Raw genomic sequence first — 11,096 nt, 5'->3', positions numbered from 1 at the left:
GATTGTGGTTTTGTGGTGTGGTTGTGTTGTTACAACCGGGAGGGAAGGCCTTTGTGTTGTGTTGCCAAGTTTCGTATTTCTGGGGCGTTTAGTTGTGTTGTTATAGTCATGATGTGTTGTTGTGAGTTTTCTGGGTCCGGATTGTGGTTTTGTGGTGTGGTTGCATTCTTACAACTGGGAGGCAAGGCTTTTGCATTGTGTTGTCAAATTTTGTATTTCTGGGGCATTTAGTTGTGTTGTTATAGTCACTATGCGTTGTTGTGAGTTTTGTGGGTCCAGATTGTGTTTTTGTGGTTTGGTTGTGTTGTTACAACCGGGAGGCAATGTGTTTGTGTTGTGTTGTCAAGTTTTGTATTTCTGGGGCATTTAGTTGTGTGCCAAGTTTCGTATTTCTGGGGCATTTAGTTGTGGTGTTATAGTGTCAGGACCCAGGCTACAGAGCACCAATAACCATACGCAGAGGCCGGATTCTATCTAATATCTTTATTATAGGAATATATAAAGTCAATAAAAACAAGTGAAGAATAAAGTTCAGAAACAGACCTTTCAGGAAAGGCCAAATATAGTCCAAGAAAATAATGTCCAATATGTGATATTAAGGTCCAAAGTTATAATCCAATAACCGACACACACACTTTGCCAAGCAAAGTGTGGGGAAATGACAAGGTCCTTTAGTCCATAGAACTTGACAACAAGGCTGGAAACAAACTAGATTCTTGGCAAAACAAGGCTTGATACGAGGCAACAAGGAACAAGAACAGGGTCCGTGGCGAGGTCCGGGAAACAAGGCAGGCTTGGAACTTGGTCTTGGAAACAAGGAACTGGAGTTGCGTAGTCCACACACGATCTCACTCCTCAAGCTGACGAGTTGACTCCGCAAGGTTTCCTTCGCGGGAAAACACCTAAATAGGGTCCCGTTTCCCGCCAGAAAACCACTTTCCCTGGAGAACTAGAAGAGAAACCCAACTTTGTCCAGATGCATGACTCCTTAGAATTTCCCAAGGGAAGCAAACCTAATCAGCTAATTGTTTGGCTGCGATTCTGGCGCTCCGGCGATTCGCCTCCCTATTTCCTCTATCTCTATTATAATTGTCTCTTCGAGAAAACGGGGGAGAATTCTGCCCAAGGCTTGTTTGGCTGACTTCTTGAGGGCAAACATCCTCCAGGTGCAAGGGCTCCGATTCTGGCTGAATCGGTGGGAAACCCAAGTTTTCCTCTTCGTCTGCCACCATAGTACTAGGAATGGGACTACAAGGCCCATGAGACATCACATATAGTCACGATGTATTGTTGTGAGTTTTGTGGGTCCGGATTGTGTTTTGTGGTGTGATTGTGTTGTTACAACCGGGAGGCAAGGCTTTTGCATTGTTTTGTCAAATTTTGTATTTCTGGGGCGTTTAGTTGTGTTGTTATAGTCAGGATGCGTTGTGAATTTTGTGGGTCTGGATTGTGGTTTTGTGGTGTGATTGTGTTGTTACAACCGGGAGGCAAGGCTTTTGCATTGTTTTGTCAAATTTTGTATTTCTGGGGCGTTTAGTTGTGTTGTTATAGTCACGAAGCGTTGTTGTGAGTTTTGTGGGTCCGGATTGTGGTTTTGTGGTGTGGTTGTGTTGTTACAACCGGAAGGAAAGGCTTTTGTGTTGTGTTGTCAAGTTTTGTATTTCTGGGGCATTTAGTTGTGTGCCAAGTTTCGTATTTCTGGGGCATTTAGTTGTGTTGTTATAGTCACGATGCTTTGTTGTGAGTTTTGTGCATCCGAATTGTGTTTTGTGGTGTGGTTGTGTTGTTACAAACAGGAGGCAAGGCTTTTGCATTGTGTTGTCAAGTTTTGTATTTCTGGGGCATTTAGTTGTGTGCCAAGTTTCGTATTTCTGGGGCGTTTAGTTGTGGTGTTATAGTCACGATGTATTGTTGTGAGTTTTGTGGGTCCGGATTGTGTTTTGTGGTGTGATTGTGTTGTTACAACTGGGAGGCAAGGCTTTTGCATTGTTTTGCCAAGTTTCATATTTCTGGGGCGTTTAATTGTGTTGTTATAGTCATGATGCGTTGTTGTGAATTTTGTGGGTCTGGATTGTGGTTTTGTGGTGTGATTGTGTTGTTACAACCGGGAGGCAAGCCTTTTGCGTTGTTTTGTCAAATTTTGTATTTCTGGGGCGTTTAGTTGTGTTGTTATAGTCACGATGCGTTGTTGTGAGTTTTGTGGGTCTGGATTGTGGTTTTGTGGTGTGGTTGTGTTGTTACAACCGGAAGGAAAGTCTTTTGCGTTGTGTTGTCAAGTTTTGTATTTCTGGGGCGTTTAGTTGTGTTGTTATAGTCACGATGCTTTGTTGTGAGTTTTGTGCATCCGGATTGTGTTTTGTGGTGTGGTTGTGTTGTTACAAACAGGAGGCAAGGCTTTTGCGTTGTGTCGTCAAGTTTTGTATTTCTGGGGTGTTTAGTTGTGTTGTTATAGTCACGATGCGTTGTTGTGAGTTTTGTGGGTCCAGTGTGGTTTTGTGTTGTGATTGTGTTGTTACAACCGGGAGGCAAGGCTTTTGCGTTGTGTTGCCAAGTTTTGTATTTCTAGGGCATTTAGTTGTGTTGTTATAGTCATGATGTGTTGTTGTGAGTTTTGTGGGTCCGGATTGTGGTTTTGTGGTGTGGTTGTGTTGTTGTAACCGGGAGGCAAGGCTTTTGCATTGTGTTGCCAAGTTTCGTATATCTGGGATGTTTAGTTTTGTTGTTATAGTTACTGCGCCCGCAACTTTATCCTTTTATATATATAGATGATTGCTCAAAGTTGTAATTGACAGTGTCATTATATATGTCAAGTATCCCATTTCCAGAATTCCAAAATCCAAAATGGTTCACATGGGTGGCTGAGATAGTGACACATTTATTTTCTACTAGTTCAATGTATGCAAACATGAACACAATTATTAAAATATGTTGTATAAAATTACCTTCAGGTTATGTGTATAAGGTGTATATGAAACAGACATGAATTTCATTTTTGGAACCACTGGCATGACATTTCATTACGTATATATACTGTATATGCAAATATATTTCAAAAGGTACATACTGGTATATTTACAAATCTGAAAAAAAAAACCACAACACAAAACATTTCTCGTTCCAAGCATTTTGGAGAAGGGATGTTCGGCAAGCTTTTGATCTCCGTTATTGCTGTTTTTAAATTGCTTAGATTTTAGCTTGTTTTTGTAAGCCACTCCGAGCCCTGGGGGAGTGTTTTTAAGATTTTTTAAAAAGATATTTTAAATATGTTTTTAAATTGTTAGATTTTTGCCTTTCTTGTAAGCCGCCCCGAGCCCTAGGGGAGTGGCGGCATATAAGTTTAAATAATAAATAAATAAATAAACTTGTACACACAACCATGCACACATAGAGATATTCCCAAAAGGGCCTGAATCACTTAAATCATTGACAAAAAAAGGACATAGATCTGCTTTGGGTCTGGATAAATATGAATTTGCTTTTTTTGTTTATTGCATGTTTTTTACAGTGATGTTTTCGCTTGCAATATATTTTTTTAAAACTGAATGTTAGTAAATTATTACAGTAGAGTCTCGTTTATCCAACGTAAACGGGCTGGCAGAACGTTGGAGAGGTGAATATGTTGGATAATAAGGAGGCATTAAGGAAAAGCCTATTAAACATCAAATTAGGTTCTGATTTTACAAATGAAGCATCAAAACATCATGTTATACAACAAATTTTACAGAAAAAGTAGTTCAATACACAGTAATGCTATGTAGTAATTACTGTATTTACGAATTTAGCAGCAAAATATCATGATATATTAAAAACATTGACTACAAAAATGTGTTCGATAATCCAGAACGTTGGATAAGCGAGTGTTGGATAAGTGAGACTCTACTGTATCAAAAAGTGAAAGGACTTTTCGATCCATTCCTTGACATAGGAAAGTCTGTTAAAACTGACTTTGTTAGAGATTCTACAGTCTTGTTATGTGCCTTGGCAGAGCATATACTAAAATTGGAACATTAAGATTAGCATGGCTCCAACACAAGGATTACACACAAATTCATGAAGCAATACTGGTAGCAACCCTCCCCCTGTTCTTCATTATGAAGCAAGACATCAACCCGCCCGCTTGCCACTAACAGTACAAAATTTGGTTGCCTCTGAGGCCAGGTAGGAATTTTCCCCCTCCTATGTTCTATGGAGCCCCCAGTGGTGCAGCAGATTAAACCGCTGAGCTGCTGAACTTGCTGACTGAAAGGTTGGACATGACTAGACTTAATGTTAGGGGAAAACCTTTACCTTAACCTTTACCAATGTTCCAGTAGGGTTTTTGTCTACCCTATACTGTTGTAAATGGCTAATTGGGAGGCATGGTTGCTTAAATAAGCTATAACGGAAAGCCGTAAGGGATTGACATTTTTGGTGTACACCCAAAGCACCTCATTTGTGTCCAGTCCAGGAAAGGAAACCCTCGCCTAGGATTCAAACAATCCAGGTGATGAGGAACAGAAATGGCCTAGGAATGGGAGATTATGACCTCATTTAATCCTTGGGGCAGAACTCTCTGACACGTTTTCCTTTAATGGCATCCAGGAATAGTTCAGCTGGGGACCTAGTGTTTCACCCAAATTCAGCCGAGGGGTAGGTTGGGAAGAACCACTACTTTGACTTCATTCCACACCAAATTCATGCCACTCATTAGAATTAGCATCAAGTTACAAAATTTAATTAGGTAACATTTAATAAAGTAGCCCATATTTGAACCCATACCTGTTGTGTTAGTCTCTTTATTTCGATGGGTTGGATGGCAATGCAACCTAACTTCCAAAAAATGTGTTGCCATTTAAATAGGTAGCATGAAGTAGGAACCCTATTAGAAGAAATAAAATACACACCCGACTCTGAGGGGTATTTTTGTTATTCTGGTATTAATTTTATTGTTAGTCCCCCTCCCCATCACATCTAGAATAGGGCAATGACAGTCCAATGCACATACATGTTGACTTACTAAGTTGGCCTAGATTCATTTGGTCTATGGCACTTGAGACTAACAATAGGCTTTACTGTGTTAATGTATAGCAAGTAATAATGCAGTTGAAAGTCTTGTTACAGTTCATCTACTTCCCAGACCAACAAGGCTCTATCACCTACTCCACATAATTAGATCATTGCCCCTACTCTGATCCCAGCACTCTTGCTCCAGCTTGTCACTGCTCTTAGGTTAACAGGCAAAATTAGATAGATAGAGATTGAGTCCCCCCTCATCCAAAAATCTGAAATACTCCAAAATCCTTTTTTTTTTTTTTTGCTACCAGTGACCCACTTCCACTTTTGGGGAAAGTGGGCTAGTCACACATCCAGTATCTGAATTTTTCTTCAAGAGCCCGGATGAAGGGAAAAGAAGAGAAAGGAAGGGGGGAAACTCCAAGCAGGTTTCCCGGATGTGTTTCTGCTCACTTTCCACCTGGCCAATGGATCATATGGAAGGGTAAGCATTCTGGAAGGTTGCAAGGGTGAAAGAAAGCAATTCTATTGGCCACCACCAATAGATATCCAGCCCAGATAGAATGGAAAAAGACTTGTGGGGATTCTCTGCTAAAAGAGTGGAAAGTATGCTGACAGCCTTTTAGCAGGGGCTGGACATGTGACTATCTCCCCCCTCCCTCACTCACTATGTACATTCTATGCAGATATAGGCATTCCAAACACATACACATAGAAAACATTTTTTTAAAAAAACTACTTATCCCAAGCATTTTGAATAAGGGAGACTCAACCTTTATATATTTCTTACCTTTATACAGTGGAACCTCAACTTAAGAGCATCCCAACTTAAAAGCATTTTGAGTTAAGAGCTGTCACTTATCCCGAGTCTCAGTTTGACATACAAGCAGAGTTTTGAGTTAAGGCCAGAGAGAGCACTAGTACTACAGGGAGTGCTAGCAGGAGAGTACAGGCTTTCAAGGGAGCAGCTTCCATGCTTCATGCTCTTGTCCACTTTGGGAGATTGCTGTCCACTTTGCTCTTGTCTGCTTTGAGGAACTTTGGGTTAATTGATTTTGTGTGGTTTGACTTCATGAAGAGAGGGGGGGGAGAGAGAAAGAGCAAGAGAGGGAGTGAGGAGGTTGGAATAAGTACAAGATGAAGAAAATGATGTTTCTCCATCTTTGCTTTGTGCTTCCTTGCCACAACTTTGTGCTTCTACCATTTTGAAATTGATATTCTTTTTATTGTTCTATGAGTATGTATTTATACATTCTTTGTTATTTATAAAGTACATTTTATTATTTAAAACATGTTACAAAAGTGTGTGCATGTGGGGGGGGGGGGGGGGTTGGAGAGTAGAATTTCAATGGAAAAGTAGTTTTGAGATAGGAGCTATTTGAGTTAAGAGCTCGGTCACAGAACGAATTAAATTTTTCACTCAAGGTATCACTGTATCTGCATAATATCACATGGTGTGATACAGAAGCCCCATGCTAGTCTCTTTGTGTAGAAGGCGGGCATCTTTTAATTCAGTAACATTACAACAGAAATGAGCAGCAACACGAGGAGGCAAATACCAAGTGAACAGTGCTATGACATGACCTCTGCTTATTAACCTTAGAGAACATTTTAGATGATCGATAAATCTGTCACGTAACTTTCCACCACCTGTTATAATGGTCTGGTCTAAAGGCCATCTCATTTCAAGTCCATGGCTGTTGCTCTATTTAATGTTCTTTACTGTGGGGAAAGAAACTGAAAGCTATATTAAGTTTCCATTATTCCTCTTTATTTCTGTCTGTCTGCCAAACTGTCCAATGTTCCCCCATTCTCTCTTGTCTTCCAAACTCCTAAAGTAATCAAATCCTTTAGATTTTTGAGGCACTATGCCTGTGTATAGTTTATTGCTACTAGCCAGGAAAGAGAAGGAAAATTGCTTTTCTTTTCCTTTGTATTTTCTCAGCAAAAATGAAAAAGCATCACTATTTAAGGGATATAATTATATGTTTCAAAAACTCTTCTTTGCCAGTGGGTTTCCAAGTCTTAAAGGTATCTATACCATATACCAAAATAGCGACAGTGGCATATGGCAAAAAACTCCTACTTATTGTGCTTTATCTACTACCAGAAATCTCTTTAATGTAGTTTTGCACGGATATGGGGTTGCCTCAGGAAAGTTAGCCACTTTGAACAGCTTGTGTCGTAACCACCATGGTGTCGCCAGTTGTCTTAGCATATAATTAATTTGGCAACAATATCTGGCAAAGGTGGCAATGGGAAATAAAGAAACACTAGTGCCCATGGTTTGAGTAAGAAATGAGGTATCTTTTCACAATACTTTCAGATTATGTTCACCATTGCACAGACATATTTAAATTCAGAGCTGGTCCTGAAATTAAGTATGTCTATGTGATCAGAATAAACCAGTGGCAGATACCGAGGAATCAGAGGCAGACTTCTGTGCTATAGGTATTCTTTTTGAACACTTCTTCCATTCCCCTCTGATGAAAGATTGAGTTCTTTAACTACATAGAGGTTTTCTGCATTATATTAAAAGCTATCCTCACATGCAGTGGAGGACATTGTCATATCAGTTTTGGAAGTGCAGATCCCATCTCCCCCATGAAATTGGAAAATCTGCACAGAGCTTCAGGGGTGTTACAACTGTGATCCGTAGGAAGCTGCTACCATGGTCCCAAGGGTCTCCTTTGCCTTTTTCTCCACTTGCCTCTCCTTCTCTGTTTGTTTGCTTGCCCATTCACCCTGACTCTTTCTCCAGTGACCAAGGTGCAATGGAGGAAAAACAGTCATTCTCACTGCCTGAGGGGAAGAAGGCAGTGGGTAACTGGGCAGGTGGGAAAAGAAAATGCAATCTGATTTCTCCCTTCTTTCTCTGAGTAAAACAGATGCACACAGCAGAAAGAGGAGGAGGGCCCTGCAAGCCAGAAAGGCTGAGGTGATCTCTGCTTATCCAATTGCTTGTTGCCTTTTTTGTGCCTGAACAGTGAGAAGCCAGATAGGAAAGAAAGGGGCACCTGGTTCCTCCATTACTTTGGGTGAAAGAGACACCTATAGCACGCAGAAAGAGGAGAAGGAGCAAGCTCTGCATGCCGTTGCCACCTCAGCTACCATGCTGATTCCTGGCTTACTGTCCTTGCACCAATTTCTCTGTGCCTTTCTCTGCCCCCTCCTTCCTCTCCTGCTGCCTCTGCAGCTTCCCTGTGTCATTTTTCATAGGGATTTATCTTACTGTGCATTTACGATCTCCCTCAGTCTCATGGATCTGCAGTCCTTATTAAAATGCCATAGGGCAGCTGCAATGGCAGAAGCAAATAACCAAATTCACAAAAATAAAACCTGTAACAGTGGAAGGACAATTGTAAGAGGTGATGAAATCCTGCCTTAGGCCAGTGCTATTTGTAGTTTGCTTTAGTTGCAAAAATGTTATACTGATAAACATCAGTTAAGGAGAGGGTGTGCAACTGATTCACTTGACCCCTACTTGCACTGAGTCATTTCAGATCAATCTGGTTTGAGTCCAAATTGGATTTGACTGACGTAGATAGCGTTTAGATTAGGACTGGTTTAGCACTTCTGTCTTCTCGCCATAGTAGAAGAAAGACAGACAAAATATTTTCAAACTTCTGAAAAACATCATTGCTAAACAGATGGTGGAAAGTGAGAAAGGGAAAAGAATTAGCTACAGGGAGCTCTTGCATCCATTCTGTATTTTCAGTCACTGTGGACATTATCACGTTAGGCTCGTACTGTGAGCTAAACTTTCCCCAACCATAGACGGAATTGCTTACCACAGCACATCATCCTATATTCATTTCTAACCAGTCTACAACTCAACTGTAACCAGTGTTTTTTTAAAAAAGGGAATTCCTGCTTTTAGGCAGCTGAAAGTGCTTTGAATCTGTGTTCAAAGTCTCTTCAGACATTTAGCAAATTCAAAAGTACTTCAGCTGTGGGTTTGGGGACTGATATGTCATTGTGGGTGTGTTAAGGGTGTCACTTTGAACAGTTTCACTTCCCCATGGCTATAGTGCTAGTCATGTTACTTCTGGTGATCAGAACTAGACGAGGTCTGGCTACAAAGCCATTACTATCATTTTTGCCCCATTTTCTTCCTTTTTAATTTCTCCCCAAAATTGTGCAGTTTTGAAATTCATTCTAGACACTTAATATTTAAATTGTTTAAAGGGACAATCCTTGTAAACTTGAAGAAATAGTTGCAAGATTTTGAACTTGTGGGGTTACACAATTCCTACAGAAAAAATAGAAAAAAGGTATGGGCAAACAGGGGCAAGGCACAGGAAGGAAACAAGTCCAGCAGATGTGGTAAGCTAAACATGCTTGCTAGGTTCTTCAAGCACTTGGGGAAAGGATTCGTGTGATAAGAAGAGTGGTTATCTTGGCATGCTCCAGCTGAAATCCAAGTCTGCTTTGCAAAGCCAGACCCATCTTTAGAGCCTTGCGTGATAATGCCCTTTGGAAATAGAGATAATTGAGCACACCTAATTGATTACTTTTCTCTCTCTCATGCTCTTTTATGAATTTGTTGCTGCCAGAAATAACATTTCTGAATGAAGTTTTTTTCAGAATTTCACTGCACTTTTGTGTTGTTTTCCTTTGCTCTTTATACCAGTGTCCAATCTTTAATCATCTTCTCAAAATTCTCACCAGTCTACTCTCATTCTAACTATTTCCTGATTATCATTTCTTTAAATGATTTGATGTGTTCATCTCATGGACTTGTTCCAGCCTACAGACAATACAAGGCAACCAAACATCAAGCTGAAATTGGATGCCTTACAAATCTCTAATGTTACCTGAAAGAATTATTAGATCAGGATGTGTTGTATTCAATCACTCCCACATTTACTTGTAATCTTGCTAATTTTGTGAGCTCACCAATGATACATACATACTGTCATATCAAAATTATTTTTAATCAGTGTTTTATAGGGGGCACATAGTTGCCCAGTTACATCAGGAAACGACTGTTTGTTTTGGGAAGATATATGTGAAATTAAGTCAAGACATATTGTGATGGGTTTTCCAAATCTACTGTACCTAGATGCAGTTTACAATTCCAGTTTCCCTACTGTTGACCAAGTGGAAATATTAGAAATTATAGTCTAAATGTTGTAGTTGGGCCAAGGGGCAGTAATGGTTCTATGGATGAAACAGCTAGAAGGAGAAAAAGGGCTAATAGAGAGCAGGTGCTTGATGAAGAACAACAAGTAAAGCGGGTCCAGGAAATACTTATGGCTCCTTCATAGGATGAGATGTTTTACGGGTTTTCTAGTGATGAGGAGTCCATACTAGATGATGATTTCGCAGAGAGTAGAGGAACTAAAAGGTCTACTCGAGAGCAGGAGTCGGATGAAGAAAGAGAAAGGAAAAAGATCCAGGACATACTCACTGCTCCCATGGATGAGGAGATTTTTGAGGGATTCTCTGGGAATGATAGGTCTGGGAGTGAGATGGAGAGTGCTGACTGGACTCAAGTGAATGTGGATGATGAGCCAGCCCATGGGGCTGCATCAGGGAATTGGCAAGCCTCTCATACTTCTGGGACATGGGGAGATCTAAGTCCTGAACAGAGATGGAGGGGCTGGAGGGATGGGAGGCTAGGTCCCTTAACAAGATCAAGATTGATGAGGAAAGGGCGGAGGTCTCATCAGCATCGGACTCTGACGAGTAAGTTAAAAGTAGAGTTTGGAGAACTATTGCCTTGCAGAAGGCAAGGTGTCATTTTGGGGACATTGCTTGGTCGCTGCCTGTTTTCCTTGGGTCCTGGCTGTACAGCTTCCTGATAATCCGGATTGAATCCTGCTTTGGTGTTCCTGGCTTCTGACTCCTGTTCGGCTCTTGACAACGACGTTCCAGTTTGGCGTTTGTTTTGGCGTTTCTGCTCCAGCACTTCCAGTTCGGCGTTTGCCTTGGCGTCTTTGCTCCAGCGCTTCCAGTTCGGCGTTTGCCTTGGCGTTTCTGCTCCAGTGTTTCTAGTTCGGCGTTGGCGTCCCTGCTTTGGCGTCCCTGCTTTGGCGCTCATACTTCAGCTCTTCTGGCTTCTGAACCCGGTCCGGCTCCTGACCTTCGTCTGTGCTTGC

At 41.0% G+C, this 11,096-nt stretch overlaps 1 non-coding gene across 1 annotated transcript; it reads left to right on the top strand.

Annotated features, from left to right (window-relative positions):
• The first annotated feature begins 3,968 nt into the window (after positions 1-3,968).
• On the top strand, positions 3,969-4,070 carry LOC134295780 (U6 spliceosomal RNA). Its single transcript, XR_010002386.1, has one exon. It is a non-coding gene; the product is annotated as a U6 spliceosomal RNA (small nuclear RNA).
• The last annotated feature ends 7,026 nt before the right edge of the window (positions 4,071-11,096 follow it).

Source organism: Anolis carolinensis, chromosome 1 (assembly GCF_035594765.1).
Source record: "Anolis carolinensis isolate JA03-04 chromosome 1, rAnoCar3.1.pri, whole genome shotgun sequence".
Classification (NCBI taxonomy): domain Eukaryota; kingdom Metazoa; phylum Chordata; class Lepidosauria; order Squamata; family Dactyloidae; genus Anolis; species Anolis carolinensis.
The sequence above is the reverse complement of the archived record's forward strand: the minus strand, read 5'-3'. Positions and strand labels throughout refer to the sequence as shown.